At 36.1% G+C, this 22,933-nt stretch overlaps 1 long non-coding RNA gene across 1 annotated transcript in view; it reads right to left on the reverse strand.

Moving 5' to 3' along the window:
• LOC148224629 (uncharacterized) overlaps window positions 1-21,972 on the reverse strand; it is a 30,568-nt gene extending 8,596 nt beyond the window's left edge. The window contains exons 1-3 of the long non-coding RNA XR_015801928.1: window positions 21,799-21,972; window positions 20,241-20,351; window positions 18,051-18,129 (exon numbers count right to left, since the gene is read on the reverse strand). This is a non-coding gene — a long non-coding RNA (uncharacterized LOC148224629). The remainder of the gene's footprint in view (window positions 1-18,050; window positions 18,130-20,240; window positions 20,352-21,798) is intronic.
• Between the last annotated feature and the right edge of the window lie 961 nt (window positions 21,973-22,933).

The raw sequence follows: 22,933 nt of genomic DNA on the forward strand, positions 1-22,933 counted from the left end.
CCTTTGTGTAATGGTCAGGTATTTTTCATTTATACTGTCCTTTCATAACCTGCATTGTGCTCACATTGAGCCAAAGCTCAAAGGCTTTGGCACCCAGTTACACCATAAATTGAAATAATGAGAATGGTTTTATATAGTTCTACAAAACGTGTCTAGGGTGTTGTGTGTGTAATGTGAGCAATTCTGCAGCCAAGACTCTTTCTGTGGAGAAAACTAAGACCTTGAGCTTTCCTCTGCTTCTGGAGAAAGCAGGGATATTTATGGCAATAAATGCACTGTTTTGAAAGCAACTAATTTTAACAGGCCCATTAGTCTTTATTGAATTAGTATAAATAATTTTTATTGAAGAAAATGAGGTTCAGGAGCATAAAGTCAATTATCTGGCAATACCTTTGCACACATGAGAGATATTTCAAGTCACTACATCATACATGCTACAAACTCAGCAAATTAAATACACGCCTGAAATTTCAGGAACACAGAGAAGGTGTCTAAAGCAGTATATAAACATTTAATAGTAAAGATCAGATTTTAAAGCAATAAAACTGTGTGAACACAAGTCATACTTACTATAGCTTCTTGGATAACTGGTTTTAGGTATAAAATGGAAAAATTCAGCACTCTCTTTTTCATTGTTTATAAAGGAAATTGCTCTTTTTAGAATTTTATTTTGCAAATATAGTTAACAGTAGTTATTACTTGAATGATGAAAGCCAAATACAACTTAAAAAAAAAATAAAGCTGTATAGAGCAACACATTAAAATTTAGCAACTGTACATTCTTGTATTTGACATTTTTTTTGTTTATACATCCTACATTTTTTTCTATTGGCATCAGCATTCTAATTCCATTTTTAAACACAGTTAAGTTCACAAAGGAGTGGAGGATCACTAAGACTTTGATTGTTGAGGGGCCAGGATTCTATACAGCTTGTTGCATTGGAATTACTCTGTGTCCCCCTCTGTACCTTTGAAAAGCTAAAATCAGATTCTAAACCTTTACCCCATGCATAACCAATCCTACAGCCCTGCAGTTTGGATACACGAAAGGGACAAACATCAGGTGAATGTGAGGCCACTGAAAAACTAAAATCAATAAGGATGCATGGAAATAGTCAAAAGGAGCAGGTACTAGGGTTGTGGTGCACTAGGCCAGCACAGAGGGTTTTTCCACTTGAGTGGTGACAACCCTGACCTGTCTCTGGACCATATTCTCCATATTTGTTCTGAATTTATTCTCTTTTAATGTCACCTCTAATATTTAAATGAATGCCCCTAATTATTTTAATGAAATTTCTGCTTTTCACTTCAATTATGTCATTATTTGTCTATGCGATTTAAAACAAATAGTTTTCTATGTCACTCTCACTTTTGTCTTTTTGTAGAACGTTCCTACCGAGCTTCCAGATTTCTTCAACAAAAGATAGGTTTCATCCCACAGCCCTAGTTGTTTAAGATAGCACTGATCTTATGTTTTCAGTGTGTCTTAAGTGGGCATAACAATTACCTGAAAATATTTCACCAAATAAGTTACTTTCATGCTACAATATTATGTTAAGAACCAATTCCCCAAAACTCATTTCCTTTAAACAAGGATGAAAATGCACTTAGGCATGGATTTCCTGTTCATAGCCCTAGCTGTAATTTCAGCTTTAATATAATTATTATTTCTGTGTTTACTAAAGCCTCCAAAGTGCTTAGTACAGAGCCAGTAAGTGCTTGGAAAACTTGGTAATAGAGCACAACTTAGGACGGTAATAATGGTTCCTCTCAAAAGGCAGAGTTTAACCAAGTGCCATTGTTTTCCAAGCCATAGAAGTAGAAGGATGCTCAAAGTAACTATGAACCTAGGATGAAAAAGACTAAGACAATGACCTGACACCAAAAAAAGAAAAGAAGCAAAACATACATCCCAGGAAACAGAGGGACAACTCAAGGGGAAAAACAATTCGCATCAGCAGTAATTCTTTATTATGGATACTTACTAATTTGATTATTTGGTTCTATCCCTGTGTTCTTAAAATTCTTGTTTATAGGGATTGTACACTGTCCTGTTTTGGTTTTGTTCCTCCTTTAGCATTGACAGGAATAGACTTTAAATTCTTCATGGACTGCATTATTTTTTTTCGTCAGACTAAGCTAAGAAATTAAATCTCTGTTCTAGACAAAGAGGCACATTTCTCAGCTACCTCAATATTCAGGTATAGAATTTACCACCCACTGACCAGTAGCCACAAAGTCTGCCATTCCCTTACACTACAGAGAAAATTGTTTAGAGAACCATAGAATCATTTAGGTTGGAAAAGACCTTTCAGGTCATCCAGGGAAACCCATCACTGCCAACTTCATCACTAAACCCTGTCCATAAGTGCCCTACCTACACCCCTTTTAAACATCTCCAGGGATGGTGACTCAACCACTTCCCTGCACAGCCTGTTCCAATGCTTAAAAACCCTTTTGGTGAAGAAATTTTACCTAATAGCCAATCTAAACCTCCCCGGTACAACTTGAGGCCATTTTCTCTTTTCCTATCATCTGTTACATGCAAAAAGAGACAAACCCCCACCTCGATAAAACCTTATTTTAGAAGGAAAAAAAATCATAATCAAATGAGAAAAGACTCTGAAGTAGAAAGAGTATAAAGAAGTTAGCAATTTCAAAGTTAAATTTAACACAAAGTGATCCCAGGAGTTCACAATAGCAGCAGCTAAAATGTAGGTGGTGATTTTTTTGGTGCAGAAGTGGGTAGAGATTTTTAGTGCACTTTATATTTAAATTAGCTCAAAGTATTTGACTGAATTACCTATATGGTTAGATGGTATCTAACCATCTCAAATAATTACACAAAGGTATGTGATCTCCCATCTGACTAATGATCCCAAAACTTTCTTCTAGAGGGAAGCTAGCATGACATTGAGTAGGGGACAAATCACAAAAATGAGGACAATCAGAAAGTTACTTTTGCTTCAGTCATAAATAATGTGAAAAATTTGATGCAGCTTCTCCACAGGGACTCTGTAATGCAAAGACAGGGAATTTTGATATCCTGTTCCCCTACCTCACACTGCAAAAAATGCTTGCCAAGATATATCAAATCAGTATTGACCTTTAGAGATAAGCAGCATATCATGGAAGTTTGAGTTGAAACTTGAGAAAAATAACATACATGAAGCACTTAGAAGATTTAAAATGCCATGTAATGGGGGGTGGGAGAAGAGAGAGAGATTACAGTGAGCAAGATGCCAAGACTAATGATAAGGCAGAGTAGAGCATTGTTTGGGATAAAAAATATGTTGTCACAGCTAGAACCTGATAAAAAATTCCTACAAGATGGAAACTAGATTCTTAGTGTTCATAAGAAATTAAGACAATTCATCCTGTATGTCAAGTTTATAGGCCAGGAAAGCACTTCGACAGAAAGGGAATTTGATCTATACAAGTGTTTCAGAGTGGAATCCTCAAAATCTGATACGGGAAATCCACTGGTTACAGAAACATAATTATGTAGCAAAGGAGGGAATGCAGTTTTTAGATGGCATCCAAATAATTATAACTCCATCTTGCAAAGGATCCACATCACTGGAATTGCAACTGTGCTTCAAGTTTTCAAATTACTACTCAAAATGTTCACAGGACATCTCACTCTAATAATCAAGCATCAATTAAAATCTGCAGATGGCAAAATTTAATGATGCAATTAAATAATTTTGGTTATTTCCCAAGCTGAAATTTATCACACGTACAAATACACTCAAGATAAAGCCAGATTCTGTCTCTTCTCCTTGCCTCTTGCACAGGTTTAGTTACACCTTTTATGAAATGAGGCCACTTTTTCCTCTTTGCTGTTTTCCCTGGAGCAGATGCTGTAGCCCTCTCCCCCTGCCAGCAGGTGAAAACTGTCATCCAGTCTGGCTGCAGCATTTCAGCTCCTGGCCTCTCCTGCCCATTTGCTCCTGGGGTCTCACTTGCTCTTCCTCTGATCCCTGGAGGCTCTACTTTCTTGTCAAGACCAAACAGAAGAAGAAGGATGAGTCATGAAAATGGGTAGATGACCACAAGAGAAAGACAAATTTAATACAGCAAAAAGAAAAAAAAAATTAGCCATCATTCAATGAAGACACATTTACTATGGTCTAGTGGTCTGAAACACATTAAAAATAAAAATAAAAACCACCCTAAAGTAGCCCTGTAGCAAACCCACAATGCTGGAGCTAAGATAAAAGGAATGAGGAGCAATAAATTTATAAAAGCTGACTCACAAAATAAACAGAAAGAAAGATGGCTTTTCAGAGAAGAACTGAGCAACTGAGGGGATATTAGGATAAAACTAAATAAATGTTGAGTTCATAATAAAATTACATTGCACAACAAACTTTTTTTAGTGGCATGTTTACAGTGCTCTATTTAGACTGTACTACTGAATGTCTGGAATGTTGTAAAGGCAGAAAAAGGCAAAGAAAGTTGAAACAGCAAACTAGTAGCGGCTCTTGAACATATGGCTCACAAAACAAAATTAAAAATATTTGTATTCTCCCTGAGGAAATTGAATTTAAAAGTGAGCATAGCTCTGCATAAATACATGGGATCAATGAGTAGGCAAGTTAAGTGTTTAACTGAATACTGTGCAACAGATACAAGCTAACAAATATGGCACAGTTTCTTTTAAAATTGTTAGACTTATGCAGTTTAAAAATTAATCTGGAATTTGCATTCCAAAAGTCTTTTGCCCTCACAGATAATAGTATAATAATGAAATATATGTGTGTGTATATGTATATATAGATTGCATATATGTGCATTTATAAACACATGGACACATATATGTACTCCAATTTACAGAAAATCATTTTGTACAAATGATTTGGACCACAGATTGCAACAGTGGTGAGCTACTAGGGAAACAAAAATCCATATTCATGCTAATTCCCAACAGCCATTTATAAGAGCTTACAAGAAGCAGCATTCAAAAAAAGTATTCATAGCACACTATTGGCATTGGTGTCTTTGTTTGAAATCTTAAAATATCCTACCTGAGCTTTCAGATAACTTTTCTTACTTCTGAAGTTGTCGATATTAGGTTTATAGATGATTCCTAAATTGAGAAGCTCACATACATTTATTAGAAGTAATTTTTACAACAGCACAAGGTATTGTCAAAATATATTAGTCATGATGCAAGATTGTAAATTATTTGGCTAACTTGATCAAACCAAAGAGGGTTGCACCCTGCTGCAGGAAAAGAGTCACTTGAACAACAGCGGAAGTTTTAAGTCCCTGGAGATCTACTTTGTGTGTACTTGAGGGGCTCTTGCAACAAGAAAAGGTACTTTATAACGCCTTTATAACTCCTAATTAATTGGGAAAGATCGGAAAATTCAGTTCTAACTCAGTGCTACTTCCTGCATCTACTTCAAACAAGTTTTAAATTTCCTAGGAGGGTTAAGTTTAAAACAGTTTCATAAAATAAGTTTCAGACACTTTCTCAACGGATGACCAGTCCCAGTTCCTTATTAATTGCACCTGCAGAGATATTAAAGTGTCCAGAAACTTTTCTCCCTCTTCTGCTGGCAATCCTGACCTTAGACATCCAGACTGGCAGCACATAGGCCATAATTCAATAGGAGGAGGAGTTCAATACTAACTCTAGCTAGTAGAATTATATATATATATATACTAAATATACTAATTCTCCTGGCCCTTGTCCCTGCTGCCTCCCTCCTCTCCTCCATGCTGTGCTAACACAGCCGCTGGCACAGCTGTCAGCCCGGGCCAGGGAATGAAATGGGATAAAAGAATAAAGGTGAGGAGAAGGAGGCTTTATTTTTAATCTAAATCAGTTCCCTGATCTGATTTGATGCACTTCACACTCTCGCAAGCAATTTTCAGGGACTTGGCAATAGAAGATATGGTCAGGGAAAGGTACTACTTAAACTGTCATTGTGGTATCAGGGAACTATATTCTCATTTTGTGCTTTAACCAGCTGACAGCTCGGGAAGAGAGTAAGCGAGATAGGAGATACACATGGACAACTCACTCCATCCCAGTATATTGCCACTTTGGCTAAATTCCCCTAAAAATGCCCATTTTTTCTCACTTCTTGCCATGATGAGACACCATAAGCTTTCTAAGTCATCAGCGCCAGATGGATTTAAAGTGAGATTACAACATCCAGCACATTCTTAACAACCCGTTTAGGTAATACAGCTAAAGAACCTTCTCTATACACTTCTACATTAAAATGAAATTAATCTTAGATATCTTCCATTATTAATCTTAAATACATAAAGAGAAACTATTTGTCAACATCTCACCAATTTAATATTATTCTAATGATCTTACAAAACATCTCTCTCCCAATATAATAATTCATGGGGAAAATGCACTCTGCCAGAGTCTGAAAGAAAGGTCTTTTCTCCCGAGTTTGACACATTTTGTTGCTTTTCCATAAACGCTCAAAGCCAGGCAGATTGTAACTGTGTGGATTAGCTCTAATTAAATTTCAAAGTTGCAGCAGTGTGGCCTGGCATGAGGCAGTGAACGACTTGGGCTCACAGGCTGAACACCTGCAACAAGGAGTTCCTTGAGCAAGGCATTGTTATTGTCAGAGCAGATGGGAAAGGAAGGCTTTGAGCACAACCTGAGCTCTCCGTGTGAACAGAAACACTTGCCATCAGTAACTCTCCATTTCAGAAACATCAGGGGCTTAGGTCATCCCTGAAGCTAGGATTTTAGGTCATCCTCAAACTTTTGAATATATATTACTAACAACAACATCTTTATATGTAATAATCCCTTATAGTCCAATCTATTTTTACCCACAGATACAATGGAGTAGAATTTACTTGCACTATATTTTCAGCCAACTTTCATCACTATCAAGTACCACACATCTTTCACTATAAAGCCCCAGAAAATCTTTTATATCAACAAAATATTTTCTTAATGGCTTCTGTGTGAATGCTAAGTCATCAAATTTGTACCTTGTTCTTTTTATTGCTGTTATGGGTGTGCTAATGAAATATAAATTGAAACTGAGGGAATTTTTCTGCTTTGTTTTGACTTGTCAAAGCCAAATAGAGTTCCTAAAGCCTCCTATTTCACCTTTGCTCTTAAGTACTTTCCCATATCCTTACTTACATATCATTTTCTAGTACTATTACTAACAGAAATCATGCAATTTTAGAAATAATTCTGCTACCCACTCTGACCTATGCAGCTATCACAGTTCAGGGAGTAGGGAGCCAGGGATTTCTGGCTGCTTACATGTCAATGTTTAAGTTCTAAGGGCCCAAGTCTAGCCCTCAATACATTTAAATCCAACAACCTAACAGCTGCCACTGAAATTAGAAATTTTAACAGGGGCAGTTCAAATAAACAAAATCATTGTCCATTTTGAAAGTCACATCTCACTTCCACAGGACCTCAAATTATTTCTAGAAGAGAGAAAAAAGAAATATCATATAAATTTTATACTACTTGCCCACCTGTACTTTCGTTTTCTATCACAACAATTAGAGAAGGGAAGTTCCTGTACCCAAGTTTGGAGCAGCAGACATTTAGCCTGTAGTGTGATTGGGTTATTCTATTTGAGTAATGGCCCTTGGAAATGGAATAATGTGTGCTACTGAGGGCCAAATCCTCAGATGGCATAACCTGGCACAACTCCACTGATTCAGTGATATGGAACACAAATCCTCTGAGCAAAAGATGCATCATTTTATGGTTGGAATGCACCACTCACATTTTGTGTGCTATTGTAATTCAGCTGGATAATAACTGCTAACAGCTGAAAACTGAGTCCTTCCAGGAAAACATGAAACCAGCCTCTAAGTAAAGAGTGCAAAAGAGCAACTAATTCAAAAAATTAAACATCTTATAGGCTACTCTGGCAACAATTTCTAGCAAGCTCAGCACTGAGATTGTCCTATGGTCTTTTTTCACTCCATAAGAGTATTAATTAGTAAGAGAACACCCTAAATTCCTTTCCATTAACATGTATGATTTGATGTAAAGCTGTGTTTTCCTGAGATCAGATGTCAATTAGTGTGGATATTTTTATATGACAGAAGATACTCATGAAGAATCATGTGCTGGGACACCAAAAAGTGAATAGGAGTAAATGGGAAATTTATTAATAGTGCATACCATGCACCAAAGATAGATTTTTGACATTCAAAAAAACTAATAAAAAGAGGAGGGAATGGAAAAAGATTAGTCCAGAAAGTCAGAATTGCAAGAAAAAAATCCAGAAGCCCAAGTCTGTTAAGAAAAAAACTGAATAATTGCTCATCTAATTCAAAACTGAGCAAGTTGTAAATGAATCCTGCAATAAGAAACTGATTAAGTGGTTGAAGAAAACAGGAGAGGGAAATTTTTCACAATTACCACTGGATGATTTCTCATTTTCCCATTTGCAGAAAACCTAGACAATTTGAAACTAAACCCATAGGAATAAAAACTATCATTTGCTCCCTAAGCATATTCAGTTCTGACTGCCTGCTCTTATTAACCAGCTTGTCACGAGAAAATGTTCCTTATTAAATTGTACAAGTAATAAATTGTTATTATAATAATGTTTCTCTGTTTCTCTTCATATTAATGTAACCAGACTGGCATTGTATTTGCTATACTTTGCGCTTTAAATGTAAACATTATCAATTAATTTCATTGCAAAACTTATGTTTGTGTTGTTAATTCAATTTTCCCACCATCAGCTTTGCTCTTGCTCATGTAACCCAGGTGATAACACTCTGAGAGACAAAACAATCTCTGCTGCCAGGCTGTGGTCATATTAGACTTAACATAAATTTCACACAGGAAAGCCAAATGGAGAGGCATCAATAGGAGAACATTTGAGAGCAACAGAATTTAGAGCTTACTTCCATCATTTCAGAACATAGAGAGGGAAATGGTCTATCTTGCTAGAGCTAGCAATGCTTATTGTAAAAGTACTGAGATTAGTCATGTTAATGATCTCTAACACATTTTCAGCTCTCTACAAGGAAAGTTGGCAAAGTATGAAAAGACGATGGAGGCAAGGGAGCATCTTACCCAGAGTGAGAACAGAACTGAGGAAACTAAAGAAATTAATCAAATTTAACAATGGTATCGAAACTGAGACAAAATTATAAATACATTCTTTACAACTTGACACTTTGCTCTGACATACTAATGTGGACAAATTTGAAAGAGTCCTTCAGTGTCTATTTCAGAACAATATCTTCATTCATTGTGTTTCTCTTGTGTTTACATCAGAAGCCCAGAAACCTTTTAATGGCTACTGACTCACATCCTTCCACGGTACTTCCATACCAGATAAAATGGTTTAGGATTAAGAGAGGGAATACTGACATAAGAGGAATTCCAGGATGCATTACCTCTATAAAAGACATGATTCCTTAGGGAGAGGAGGAAGGAAACGTGAAGAACATTTCGTTACAATTTCAGGAACCAGCATTCTCTCTGGAAAAAAGCCACTTTTACATGCTTGGAGATAATCCTTCTTTCTGTGACCTGTCCAGAAGTACCTGTTCTCTTCTCCAGTATCTTTTTTTATATAGGGTTCCTGAATAATAAATGGATAGCAACTAAACAGGCTTTAATTTTCCCTTAGACAGCATCTAAAGAAGGAGCACTTGTTCTGTTCAGCCTGGAGGAGACTGAGAGGAGATCTCCTTGCAGTTCCAACTTCCTCATGAGGGGCAGGCACTGATCTCTGCTCTGTGGTGACCAAGGACAGACCCATCTTTCCTAACAACCATCACACAGACACAGAGTAAGATAAGGCACGTTTAAATACCTTAACACATAACACTCACATCTGTTTCCTCAGCTTTCATGTTCAGAAGGTCTTGAATTCGATTTAGTCACAATATTCCTGAAATAATCCACACCATTGATATAATGACATAACAGCAAACAAATCTCTAAACTTGGTTTTTAAAAAGGCATAACTGTAGTTAACTGTAGCCAAAATAATCAACTATATGCAAATTCCCAAAAGCATGTTGCCACATATTATTTCTAATGATTTGAAGATATATAATACCAGGAAAATATACTTTGAAAATTGTAAGATGCAAGGATATTGGGCTGAGTCTTCTTTGGGAAAGAATATATTACAAATAGTACTTCCTGAAAATCTCAAACCAGAGAATTACTTCCCCGATCCTGATAAAAACAGGAATAATAATTAAAGGCTCCAGAAAATCTTACTATATTAGTAACAAAGAACAATAGGGGAAAACATGAAAAGATACTTTTATCTCAAAAATATATGCTATTTTTGTAATTTTATTTTAGAGAATATTCAAAAACATATTTTGACTAACTGCACGAAAAGTAATTTTTTGAAATGGGTTATTTTCTTAAAGAAATAGCTTGTCTAAGCGCTTTTAATTAATGGCTAATAATTTAGACTATAAATAATCAATACTCACTTCATCATTTCTAATAATTTTCAGAAAATTCTAGTACATTTTTCTGATTCTTCTAAAATAATAAGCAGAAGAATCTCAGTTCAAAACTGGGATCTCTGCCCATTCCATATTTTGTAATGTTTGACTTCTACTTTGCACAATGCTGTACAGAACCAAGGCCAGACAAAAGTTTCTAATGCAAGGAACTCAAAATGCTTTACTAGACAAGGGGAGTAAAACCAGCACCATTCACATTCCAGAGAAGAGAAGCCATTTTCAGAGGGAGATTTTAAATCAATTGCCTGAGGTCACAAGTTGAGTCACTCGTACAGACCTTTCTAAAATTAAAACAAGATCCCTCATTATTGCAATTTGAATGAGCAAACACCCTTAGCATACTTTAGTCTTCAAATACTAGAGATGCTATTTGCAGCACACCTGGAAAAAGACTGTAGGTCTTGATGGTGGTTAATAAATTGTGCTTCCAGGAGCAGCACACTAAGATGCAATCTGGATCATTGCTTTTCTTGTGAATTTAAGCAGGAAGACACATTTTAGTGCCAGTGTTCTGATGATGGTGTGACACAGAACCAGAAGTTCACTGAATCACAGCCTGCCTGCTGCAACAACTCTGCTCCAGTTTTCGAGTTTCCATCACAAGTTCTCTCTCACAGACTTATGTGGGTGCAAGGGACTCTCAGCCCTCGTGAAAACAGAACAGCATTTCCTTTCACTGCCTGCATCTTCAGACTTTTGAGCTCTGGGCATTTATTTTACTTTTACAAGTTCTAAAGGGCGTCTGTTGATTCTGAATTGCACTCTTCAAAAAATGGACTTTTAAATGATGGCAACTTTGAGTCTACATCTGTCTCTATGAAAAAAATAACATATATCCCACACTTCTGGGTGAAAGTTTAGTCTGTATGAAGGTAGCAGCCAAGAAACCAGTAATTTTTCATGCATTGCAACAGATCTTCTTAACACTGGTATTTACATACTATTGGTTTGTTATGTTTGGCCATCTGTTTGTGGGTGAAATACTGTAGGCATATTTCATTTTCTTAAAAAGCCTACCAAAAATCTTATATATTTTTTTCTCCCCTCATAAGAACTCTATGTTCTTTTCATCCTGTCGGGGAAATGCTACATAATGATAATTCAAGATATTCATATTACCCTTAGTGAAGTATCAGCTGTGTGTTTCTTAAGGATCTGAATTGCTGAATGCATGATTCTAAGAACTTTTTGTTATTCTAGAGATTTTATTTTTACACTTTTACATTTAAATGGAAAGCATGGTTTCACATAACATAACTCTAGACAACGCCAATGATTTTGAACCAGTTAATACCTTTAAACAGCAGATCAAGATTGCTCAAAAAAATACACATGAGACAAGGACAATGTAAAATCTACATTTCACTTCAAAATCGGCTAGAAGACCTCCTATACTAATACCCTGGAAGCAATATCATGTATAAATCCTTTAACAGCAGCTGCTTTGAACAGAGTAGCTGATCTGAAATGCCCTGTGATTTAAATCCAAGCCGTACACAAAGTAATCCTCAAACAACTGAATCCTATTTAACTTTTCAAAACATCTGAATTTGCATTTAAGAAAAGCAAGCATTTTTAAAACCCTACTTTTAAATACACATTTAACCTTAATCTCTTTTTCTGACTCTTTCTTGGAGCATACCACCTGTACATCCATCTCAATTTTATGTTCATGTAAATACATATATTTGAATGTATAATGTATGCAGCTTGCTAAAGACAGATTTAAATGAGAATTTTCCTCAGTTCTAAGACTAGCACTACAACCCTCAATTTCTGATCACAGTTTGGACAGCAGCATGATGTATCTATGCTCTATGCTTTTTCAGCTGGTAAGCAGGAAATATTTATTTGGTTTCTTTTTTTTTCTTTCCCAATACGAGAAAATTTGAAAAAGTCAAAACCAACCAAACAAAATGAAGCAAATACCTTTTCCCCCCAAGCCCCAAACAGGACATTTCACAATTCATACCAAGAGAACACTGAATGGTCACATAATAAGATATAACTTTTAGCAAGGCATACCAGTGTCATACTAACACTTAGGCCTATTGTTATGGTACTCATTTGCAAACAAGGGTTGGGTTGGTGCAGATTTGTATGTGCAAAGTCCTCATTCAGATTACTCCTCTCTGGACTGATATGAAGGGAAATTTAATCTTTTTATTAGCCTATCATTATTCTAAACATAAGATGGCACAACTCCACTACATGCATTTCTAGAGCTGAATATCAAGAAAGCAGCTCAGGATGCTTTGTTTTATTCCCTGGCCTTATATCAGTGGCTTTATTTTTCCTATTAACTCAAATCCTTGACTGAGGGAGATGACTCTATTTTCTAGCCTGCCACACATCATGTCAGGAGAGGACCAGTGAAGCTGCCAGCTTCAAATCAATTTATTAATTATATCGTTTATGACACTCTAAGGCATTGACTCTTAACCCCAAAGCCCACAGCCACGAGCATTCAAAAATTAGTAGTTCTCCAGCTTCTCAATTTTCATCTGTTTTCTTGACATGCCAGAGTAGGTAAAAAGGACCATTCTTCATTCATTCTTCAGTCTTACCAGTCCAAAGGCCAGTGTCTTTACTGAGCCACTTGGAAAAGCAGCAAAGCAGAGGCAAACATCCACTTCTGCCAGCTTTACTACAGAGAAGGTAACTCCCACAAAGGACAAGGATGAAAAGTTGGAGATGACATCTTCTAGCTTAAAGAAGATTCACCAGCAGCTACCCCTCAGAGATCCCAGTGCCTCAGGAAGTTACCATCCATTCTCAGTGTTTCCATATCTTTAACAGAGCACTTACAAGTTCAAAAAGTGGAAAAAAGTTTTTTAAAAAATAGGTGCAGTACTTGGTCTAACAGTAACGAAGTAAGCTAATTTCAGCTTTGCATCTCCTCAGCTGCTCCTCACTGTCTGATGCTGCTTTGTCTTTCTCCTAAGTAGGGCTAAAAGCAGTAATTCTTCCCCTGTCTGGTTTTAAAAGACTGGAACACTAAAGTCTGGGGTTTTTTTTAAGATTTGTTGGTAGTTATATCTTTGCAGAGTGATGACATACTGCTGTTGTATTGTTTTGTTTGTATCATATTGATGTCTATTCCAGCCCTAAGAAAATATTTTTTGAACCTTGTAAAGTTATTTCTATGGAATAACATTTAAAATAAAATCAATAAATAATGTGACCCGAAGATACAGGGAGCTGCCTATCTTATTTCTAGTACAAGTCTCCCCTAGGCTCATAAACCTCCTGTCACTTGTCCAGTAGACTTCAACCCAAATTTGAATAATTCAGCTGGACACAGTGGGACAAGTGAACTCAAAAGTAAACAGCGAGCAACAGTCCTAGGACGTGATTGGAATTCTGATTTTTTTCAAGTACTGCAGCCACTGGAATAGCCAAAATGAAAGTGACATTCTGAACATAGTGTATTTCTACATGAGATTCTAAAATGTTTCAGAAGTTACCTTTCTTCCCCTCTGACAGCTACTAGTTTTAATTCAGCCATTTACTCCATTTTTGTGATATCAAAGCTTTTTATTCCCTTTTCTTTTGTATACCAGGCTATTAAACCACCCTATGGCACACAGAGGGTCATAGAAATAATAATAAAAATTAAAAGTATTTGAAGAAATGATAGAGAATAAGAGAAACATGACTTTCATTTCTTTTTGCTCTCTGTTTCCTTGCCTTTCACTGCCTATGAAGCAAAGTGCATTTGAACTTTACACAGGGGAAAGAAAACCAGAACAACTCCCCTTTGAAATGGCTGCTGGATGAGGATTCACAATTTCTCATTTGCTCTGAGTGCTATGATTACACCTGGACAAGAATAAATAAAGACACAAAATAAAACACACTCTTAGTCATCTACATTGCATAGCTATGAGAAAGAAGTAAAAAGAGAGAGAGAGAGGAAGGAACAGTTATTCAGTAAATGTAGGACCTTATAATTAATACAGTGATGTCTCATCACCATCAATGAGCTGATCAATATCACAATCAATATTCTCACTTGCAACTTCATAGGTATTTAAGGAGAACAAGTCATCACACATACTTAAACCCCCCACCAGCCTTCCTTATATAAATCATTATTTGCACTGAAGGCAAATAACAAAAGCTCATCTCACCAACTTTTCTAATGTTTACCTAGAGGAAATTAGCTTCCATCACTTAAAGTAATTCAACATCAGAAACAAAAATTTTCTGCTTCTGCTGAATAAGGAAAAAGAAAACTATCTATCAACTTCAACAGCTGTACTTTACTCACCAGAATAACTGTTTCCTGCAATTCTTATTCAAAAGCTCCCTCAAATTCTTTACTTCTATATTCAAGGAACTACTCCGAGGGGTTTTATTCCAAATTATCATTTGACATACCCTACAGACTGACAAGCAAACACTTAAGCAGTATCTGAATATTAACACTCACTTGTTGATGAGCCACAGGTGCCAAGGCAGCAGCAGCAGACACCAAAGTAGTGACTCTCTCTAATTGCTCTCTGAAGTCTGTCACTTATTTCTTTAACAGCCATTATCATCATTCCACTGTCTTGTATTTCTATATGCAAAACTGTTCCAATAAAATCTTGTATTTTGACCTTTTCCTATCCACTGAGAAACTGGTTTTGATGGGAGTCTGTTTTACAAACAGAACAAGTTGGACAATAAAATTGGTTATTTGCATGTCTTAATATTCACTGAAATCATAACATACACTTGGAAAAAGAACAGATATAACAAGCCTTTCCCTGGGGAAATCCAGCTTTCTACCATGTGAAGCAAAACACACTGCTCAGCTATTTTAGCACACGGGGTATGTTGAACAACTCTGATTCAATTGCAGAGACAGTGGCATTTTGTGCTGCTCAATTTGCCACAGTGCTCCATTGCTGTCCTCCCCGACCCACAGACACGTAGGCTCATAAAAAAAGAAACTACATTTGAAAGAAAAACACTGTTTCTTGAAAGGTCAGGAATGTATTACACAGACTCCGAGCAGAGATCATAAAGCAACACTACACCAGCCTTGTTCTTTGAACTGTACTCGAAACCATTCATTTGTTTTCTTGTTACAAAGAAAATATTGCAGACTGATTGGAACAATTTTTATGGTGTACCAAATCTGACACGAGTGGGACATAGCAAAAGGATATGCAGGTATCTCCCATGTATATCTACATGAACATTTAATTAATTTCATCATGAATTAATGATAAAACATGCAAGTTCTGTTAAGCTTCTGCAAAGTTCCTATTTTATTTTTAAGCATACTTACACATGAATATACCCACATTAGGCACTTTACATTAACCTAGAATGACTGATAAAACATACTTTGGTTAATAATTTTCTGAAAAATGAGTAGGTAGTTAAATCCAAACATTTTCAACTTCCACTGGGAAGGGTTAGAATAAGTGATTTAATTCTGTTTCCAAAAAAAATCAAATTTTATAACAAGTGCTGAAGCAATATTCAGGTAACAGCCTTTTCTAGCTTACATCTCTATCATGTTCCTTTTTCTGCCCCTCACTTTATGTAAGTCTGGTGGCTAGGATATTTACATGAATCTTAGTCTTGATCTCCTTTGGCCTTGGCAAAGAAGGTAATCTATAATTGTCCAAAGGTTGTCCCAAACATTGAAGAGAGCAGGCCTTCCTTTGCAGAAAATCAATTTTCTAAAAATTTATTTAAACTATACTAGAACAAAAACTAGAAGGAATAAGTATGGAACCATGCAATTAGATTGTGGATGACAACAATTAAGCCTAATACTTTATACTTTGTGAGAGTCATCTAACACCTTTTACTCATAATTTTATGCTTGTACTAAAATGTCCAGAATAAAATGGTATATTTCTGAAAAAGTCTGGAAAATTATTGGGTTCAGACTGATTTGAATCAATTTACCTTCAGGTGAGCTTCTAAAAAAAGAAAATATTAACTGCTAGACTCTAATGTAAAACCATATGTTAATCCCTAAGACAGAAATATCAAGTTGTCCAACTCAAAAGTCCAAGTCAAAAATTTGGAGTATTAACAAGGTGTGAGAAGAAAAAGCACAAGAAGTTAAAGAGGAGTGAGAGGAATATGAAAAGACACAAAAGACCCCTTAAAATATACAGCAATGCACTTCATTCCCTCCAAGAAAGGAAAAATACATGAATGCATAATAAAAACAAGCATTAATATTGACTAGAACAAAGTGAGAAGACTGGGAGTTTCTGTTCTCCCTGATTTACAATTCAGGAATGCATACTGAGAGAAAGAACATCAGTTTCAAACTTATAATCGAGAGTGGGGGTTTTTGTTGGTTTGTTGGGCTTTTTTTCCCCCAGCTAGAACATATTGCTAAAGGATATTATTAAAACAGGAGAATTTTGCTCATTTAACAACACTGCAAATTAAACAGCAAAAATTCATGATAACAAATCATTCTAGAAATCTTACAAATTCAAATGAGAGCATTAAAACATTAGATCTGCAATTCTGCTCCTTGTTCACTGATTTATATTTCTAGTTGCAAATAGAAATTCAAGGAAAGAAAGGATTGCAATAAACAAGCTTGGAAGCAACAGTATAACACAGATATTATGAAATGTAATAATTAAAGATCAATAAAGATTATAGTGGGAAAGTAAGTGCTAAATACTATAAATTTTCTGGTTCTTCTTTGATGTTTCTAAAGATTGTTATATCCAGAGACAGATTATTAAACCATTATGAGGACTCAAAGAATGTCTCAAAACACTGTCAAAGAAGGAAGTTCCCATAAATCAAGCCACCATAACACGGGCAGATGGCAAATAGGAAGGCATTAATTCCAGGGTTAAATGAAGGTGAAGGTGTGGAATGAGCACCTTGGACAAAATTCCACTGAGGGAACTTGTGATAAGCATAGGATTTATATAAAAGGTCTGTATAAAAGTGGTACCTCCAGAAGACCATTTGGAGACCCCCAGCACCAAGAATACCTGAAGAAGAGCCAGCAAGACACCATAGGGATCCATATGGTGGTGACTGTCTTTCTACTTAATCTCTTTCTCTGTTAAATAAATCCTGTACTATTGACTTTGGCATATGGTCTCATTTCCACCTTAATCTGGGAAGACATCTTTTAATAATCAGATCCTCACAATCAAGAAGATCAAAGTGTGAAGCCACATCATTTTGCAATAAGTTTAGAGATTAATCATTCAACCACCTGCCCAACTCGCTCTGTATTCTGTACTGGCTCTGTGAGTGCACATCTAGAGAAACAATCCCTACACACAGATAACTGTAGCTTGGGATCGTGGACACACAAGAGTAGCTCTTAATGGCTCTTCTAATAGCTTGTAAACAATGGCTGTTCTAAAGAGTGATGAGTTAAGTACATTGCATAAGAAATATTACTGAATATTAATCATGAGGCACGGGATGAGACAAATACTTAGGATGATGTTCCAGATCTGCTGACTCTGAATGCCAAGATGTATCCATAATCAGTACAACTTACACATAAACACATATATATGTTAAAAGTAGTATTATTAGTATGTTCTTACAGAATTAATACACTGGGATGTTACCTCTTTGTTTGTTTCCTGTGTGTTTATTGGAACAGAACAGCAAGCTTCATCCTACTCAGAATTTTGGGCTTTGTTTCTCCTGAAATAACAAAGAAAATCAGTGCTCATTTTTTTCAGCTGCCAAATTTTATGTCATCTTCTCTATGACAACCAAGAAGTCACTCCCTGCAGGTATTGTCCCTCTGTGTTGTAACCAGCCATCTTTTTGCTTCTAGCTGCTGCTGAATTAGAGCCCAGCAGTGACATACATTCTTAGGTGTCATTGTTTGGTAGCCAGAGGAATGCAGCATGGAAATGAATGGGTCATTAGAATACACAAAGGTTGCAGTTTTCAGGTTTTACTGCTGAAGCCTAACAAAGTACATCACTCACCAGGCAGTTCATGCTTTCATGTTATTCTTTGCATTCTTATCAAACAGAAAGTTACTTTCCCAATAAATGAACGCTAAGACTCTGGTGCACAAATCATCTGACTTAAAGAAATAATTCTTTCCTTCCTGCTGTATATTCCATCCTGTTCATGCCCTGCTGGCATTTTTCAAGAGCTTTTATTCCACTGTTTTGTCAATTTTGCTTTTAACATTGCTGGTATAACAACTCTTTTTTCCATTTGCTAGGAAAGCCAGTTAACTTTCCATATTGGCACCAATCATCCCTGGTTCGACAGAGACTACAGCCCTGTTCTTTTGAACTGAAGAGTCTGTTTATCCTGTGCTCAGACCCTTTGCTGACCCTTGGAAGGCACAGTGGGATAAAGCAGGTGGAAGGGAGCTATCTCTGCACTATCAACTGCACAGGCAGCATGCTCTAAGGCCTTCTCTCTGCTAGAAAACCACCTCACTTAAACCAGGCTGGTGCAGTCAGCACAACATCACCTGCCCCGTTTGCTCATCTCTCACACCTAGAATTCGGACAGAATTCTGCTTCACTCATTGTTGCACCTGAAGAACTGCACCAAACACGAGCTTCTGTAAAGCATAGGACTCTCCAGGTGTAGATGCAAACAGGGTCATCTTATATGATAAGTCATTCCTGTAAAAGAGGACATAAAATATTCTTGTACCTTGATAGAGAGGGTCCCCCATGCTCCCAGAAGTGGGGTATGCCACTGTGGGTATCATCCATAAAGGACAATCTCTCCTATTCTGGTATCTCTTGACAAATTCAAGAAAGACACTGCAAAGGAACAACTAAAGTTGCACCCACTCTTGCTTGTGAAAATGCACAGTTCCTGCTCCTTTTTAATTCAACTGCCTCATTGACACTGTCCATTAATTACCAAATTTAAATCACACTTGTTTTTTATCTTTGAAAACAGCTTTGAGATTTCATTTATAATTTACTTGTTGTCACCTGCCAATTGACCCCAAAATAGGTTTTCCTCTGACCTTATTGAAAATCTTTAAAGCCACGTATCATGTTACGTATTACAATATTTATAAAACATCTGTCCCACATTTGACTGAAAGACTTTGCAAATTGAAGTTTTGTTCATTCAACATGAATCTTCTAACTCAAAGCCTGTCAGTACAGTACATTGCCTGATAGCTTTGTTTGTATGCTGTTTGCCAAAACGATCATAACACTTTTTGACGCCAAACAAAGGCAACATTTTGAATATCATGTCTTCAAGTGTCTAGTAAAACAAAAGCCATCCTTTCAGTCTCTGAAGAATATTAATAAATATTCATCTGCGCTATAGCTAAATGCCATCTATGTTACACTGGACATATTTTTGATAGCTCAAAATCAGTCGAGAGAGCTAATGCTATTTATTTTTTGTCTTCCTGACAGAACATCTTATTTGATTTTCCTGCTCAGCATACAGTACTCAAACCTTGTCTTTGCAATAAAAGCAAATTCTACTTATTCACTTTTTCTCTGCAATATTACATGGACATTCATACATAGAAAATTAAATATTTTTGTCTTCTCTCAGTCTGAGAATTTGTTCTCTTATGAATTAGAATATTTATTGCATTTTCACTCAAAATACATAGGGTAACACTTTATTCGCTCTTCCACTATTCTATGTTTAATATGAGAAGAGGTCAACCTTCTTATTTTTATCACTTTCTCCAGCTATTTTAGCTCCAGTGAACAGAAGCAGAATATTTATGTACATTTGAGATGTTTCATTAGTTTCATAAAATGTAGTAAAATATACTAATTTTTAATCTGGTTCAGTACTTCAGAAAGCTGATCTATACACTGCTGTTTTTCCTTCTTCTTGGTCCATTCCATCAGATGAACATCAGCACATTCACAGGTTTCTGCAGAGGTGAAGGCAGGTGGCAACAGCTGCAGAGAAAGGAAAAAGAAAAAATGGGAGGCTGATACCAAGATTTGCCTGTTTTTTAGTGCTGAGTGCCTCTGCTGCCTGATTGCTATAGAGACTAAGAAGGAGCTGTTATTAGTAACTGTGGGCAGGCAGAAACAGAAAGGAGAAAGCATCCCCAGCTAAAATGAAGATTTCTCTTTGAACAGGAGGAAGGATGAAAGGGCTGGGGGTGGCAGGGCAAGACAGAAAAAAAAATAATTAAAAAAAAAAAAAGGACAAAAAACTTAGTGAGAAGAGTGAATTTGACAAAAGTGATGTATCATGGAGAGCCATATGGTAAATCCTGACACTACCTCAGGCTTAAAGGGATGGGGGAATGCCATGGTCTGTGTATTAGGACTTTGTAGTGCAGCACATGCTCTCTGCCACACGAAGATGCCTCACAGACATGCAGTCTGATCGATGCCAAATCCTTATTCCCTCGTGTTCTCAATACACGAGGAACCCACCAAGCCGCTGATCAGTAAATAACTAAAGGTTATTTTGCAAAAACATAACAAGGGTTCAAAATTCAGAACCAGCAAAAGTAAATTTTCAATAATTATGGACAAGATTTTCTAAAAATCTGTACAACTACTGTTCTGCAAACAGTTTGGAATTTCAACTGTTTTTAATCATTGCTATTTTACACTGTCTATTGTGCATTACAAACTGTATAGGGACAATAGAAAATAACAACCTGTTATAACAGGATTCATGACTGGATCTCCTAGATGATAGCATATGACAGCTAAAACCAACACTAAATTATACTTTTTTAATGGAAAAAAACAAACAAACAAACAAAAAAAAAAAAAAAAAAAACAAAAAAAACCCCAACTAACCAACCTAAAACCTCCACGAAATCTGAAGCTGGGTTTCCTGTGTTTCTTGGTTGCATATACAGTCACAGGCACTTCAGTGGTACACACAAAGCAAAAACACTTGGGAAATAATAAAGGAATATTCCAGGAAAAGCTCAAAGATACATAAAAGTATGGTTGCTATAAGTCATAAAGTCCACATATTCGTAGATTTTCATTCATTAATATGAAGGGGGAGGTATTGCAATTTTTTCTCTTTCTCTAGTTTTTATCTGAGATCAAATGCATGGAATTTTGAGGATGATCTTTTTTACATGTGTTTGTACTTTTTCAGACACCCCAGGAGAACTTCCACGCTGCAGAAAATAATTAGATTTCTGTGGCTACCAAAAGCTGTGTCACTGCCTATAACGTGAGGCATTCAGGGAAAGAAAACAATACAGACCTGGTTATACTTCCCTACTTTCTGGTACAACCTAAAGTAACAAGCAAGTTGTTCTGTAACTGTAATTTGAGATTTCTGTTGATTAAAATTTAGAGCATCAATAGGGGTTTATGACTTGGAGTTTTGTGTTTATGTGTAGTATTTTCCATTATGACCAACCTAAAGATTTTGTTTTTATGTTTTCAATTCAGCAGTGGTCAGGAGCACCCATCTGGTGAGGAATTCACATATAGGCAGTACTGTAAAGAGGGAAAGAGAAATATTTTTTCACCATCTCTCAAAGGTTCTCAAAGGGTCAGTAAAACATGAAATCAGACACATGCTTTTCTGTACAGATAATGCTAACACACAACACAGATAAAGTTAACACAAAACAATACAGGCGACTCTTTCCAGTCTGGCTTTGATGAAGAATAGTTCTGAATGAGTGATTTTATCCACTTGCACGTCTCTTAAATGATAAAATCAAACCCTAATAAGATATCCAAAACATTATAGAAAGTGTTATTGAAGAATAAGGAACAATTCCTGTAATAAGGAACAATTCAAGCTGCCCACTTTTACCGTGTTTCCTTTCCTAAAACTGATTAATTTCAAATGTCTTCTTTTTGTTCTTTTTAGACAACATGCTGCTTTATAAGTTTACTTTAACAGCATTAGAGAATTTCTAATTTTCATGGTCATCACTAAGTTTGAATGATTCCCATGCAAAGATAGCAAGTTCTGTGTTGATAGCAATCAAGGCCACTAGAAAATACACTTTTTTAGGTTAGAGAGTAAAAGTATGATCAAATGCAGTGTATGACATTCTAGATTTTTACTCACAGATACCTGAGGTTTTCTCAACAGAGACTCTCTGTCACCTTTTATATCTAATGACATTTGATTTGTGAAAAGCACCACATATTCAATTTAAGAGGAGTTGAAGTTGTGGTGGAATACTTAAATGTTAATGACACTCTAGGTCTTATCACTAGAAATTTCAAACCTTTGTAAAGTTGCAATCTTTAATACTTCCAGTATATATGCCATACATGAGACATATCTATCAGAAGGCACTGTATTTAAACATTTCTATTCCTATTATTTTTTTTTTTTTAAGATAAAGAGCTCCATCATCTCACCTACACTTTACAAGCCAAAGAATCTTGCCCCAAAAGTTTTATAAAAACTTCCTGCTTTAGCTCACACAAAAACTTTGCAAAGATGTCCATGGTGGAAATGTTAAATTCATTAATGTTACACTTCTATCAAAGGCAACATATGGAAGTAAAGCAAACAGTTAAAGCTCAAT

The sequence above is a fragment of the Sturnus vulgaris genome, chromosome 2, assembly GCF_052056855.1.
Source record: "Sturnus vulgaris isolate bStuVul1 chromosome 2, bStuVul1.hap1, whole genome shotgun sequence".
NCBI lineage: Eukaryota > Metazoa > Chordata > Aves > Passeriformes > Sturnidae > Sturnus > Sturnus vulgaris.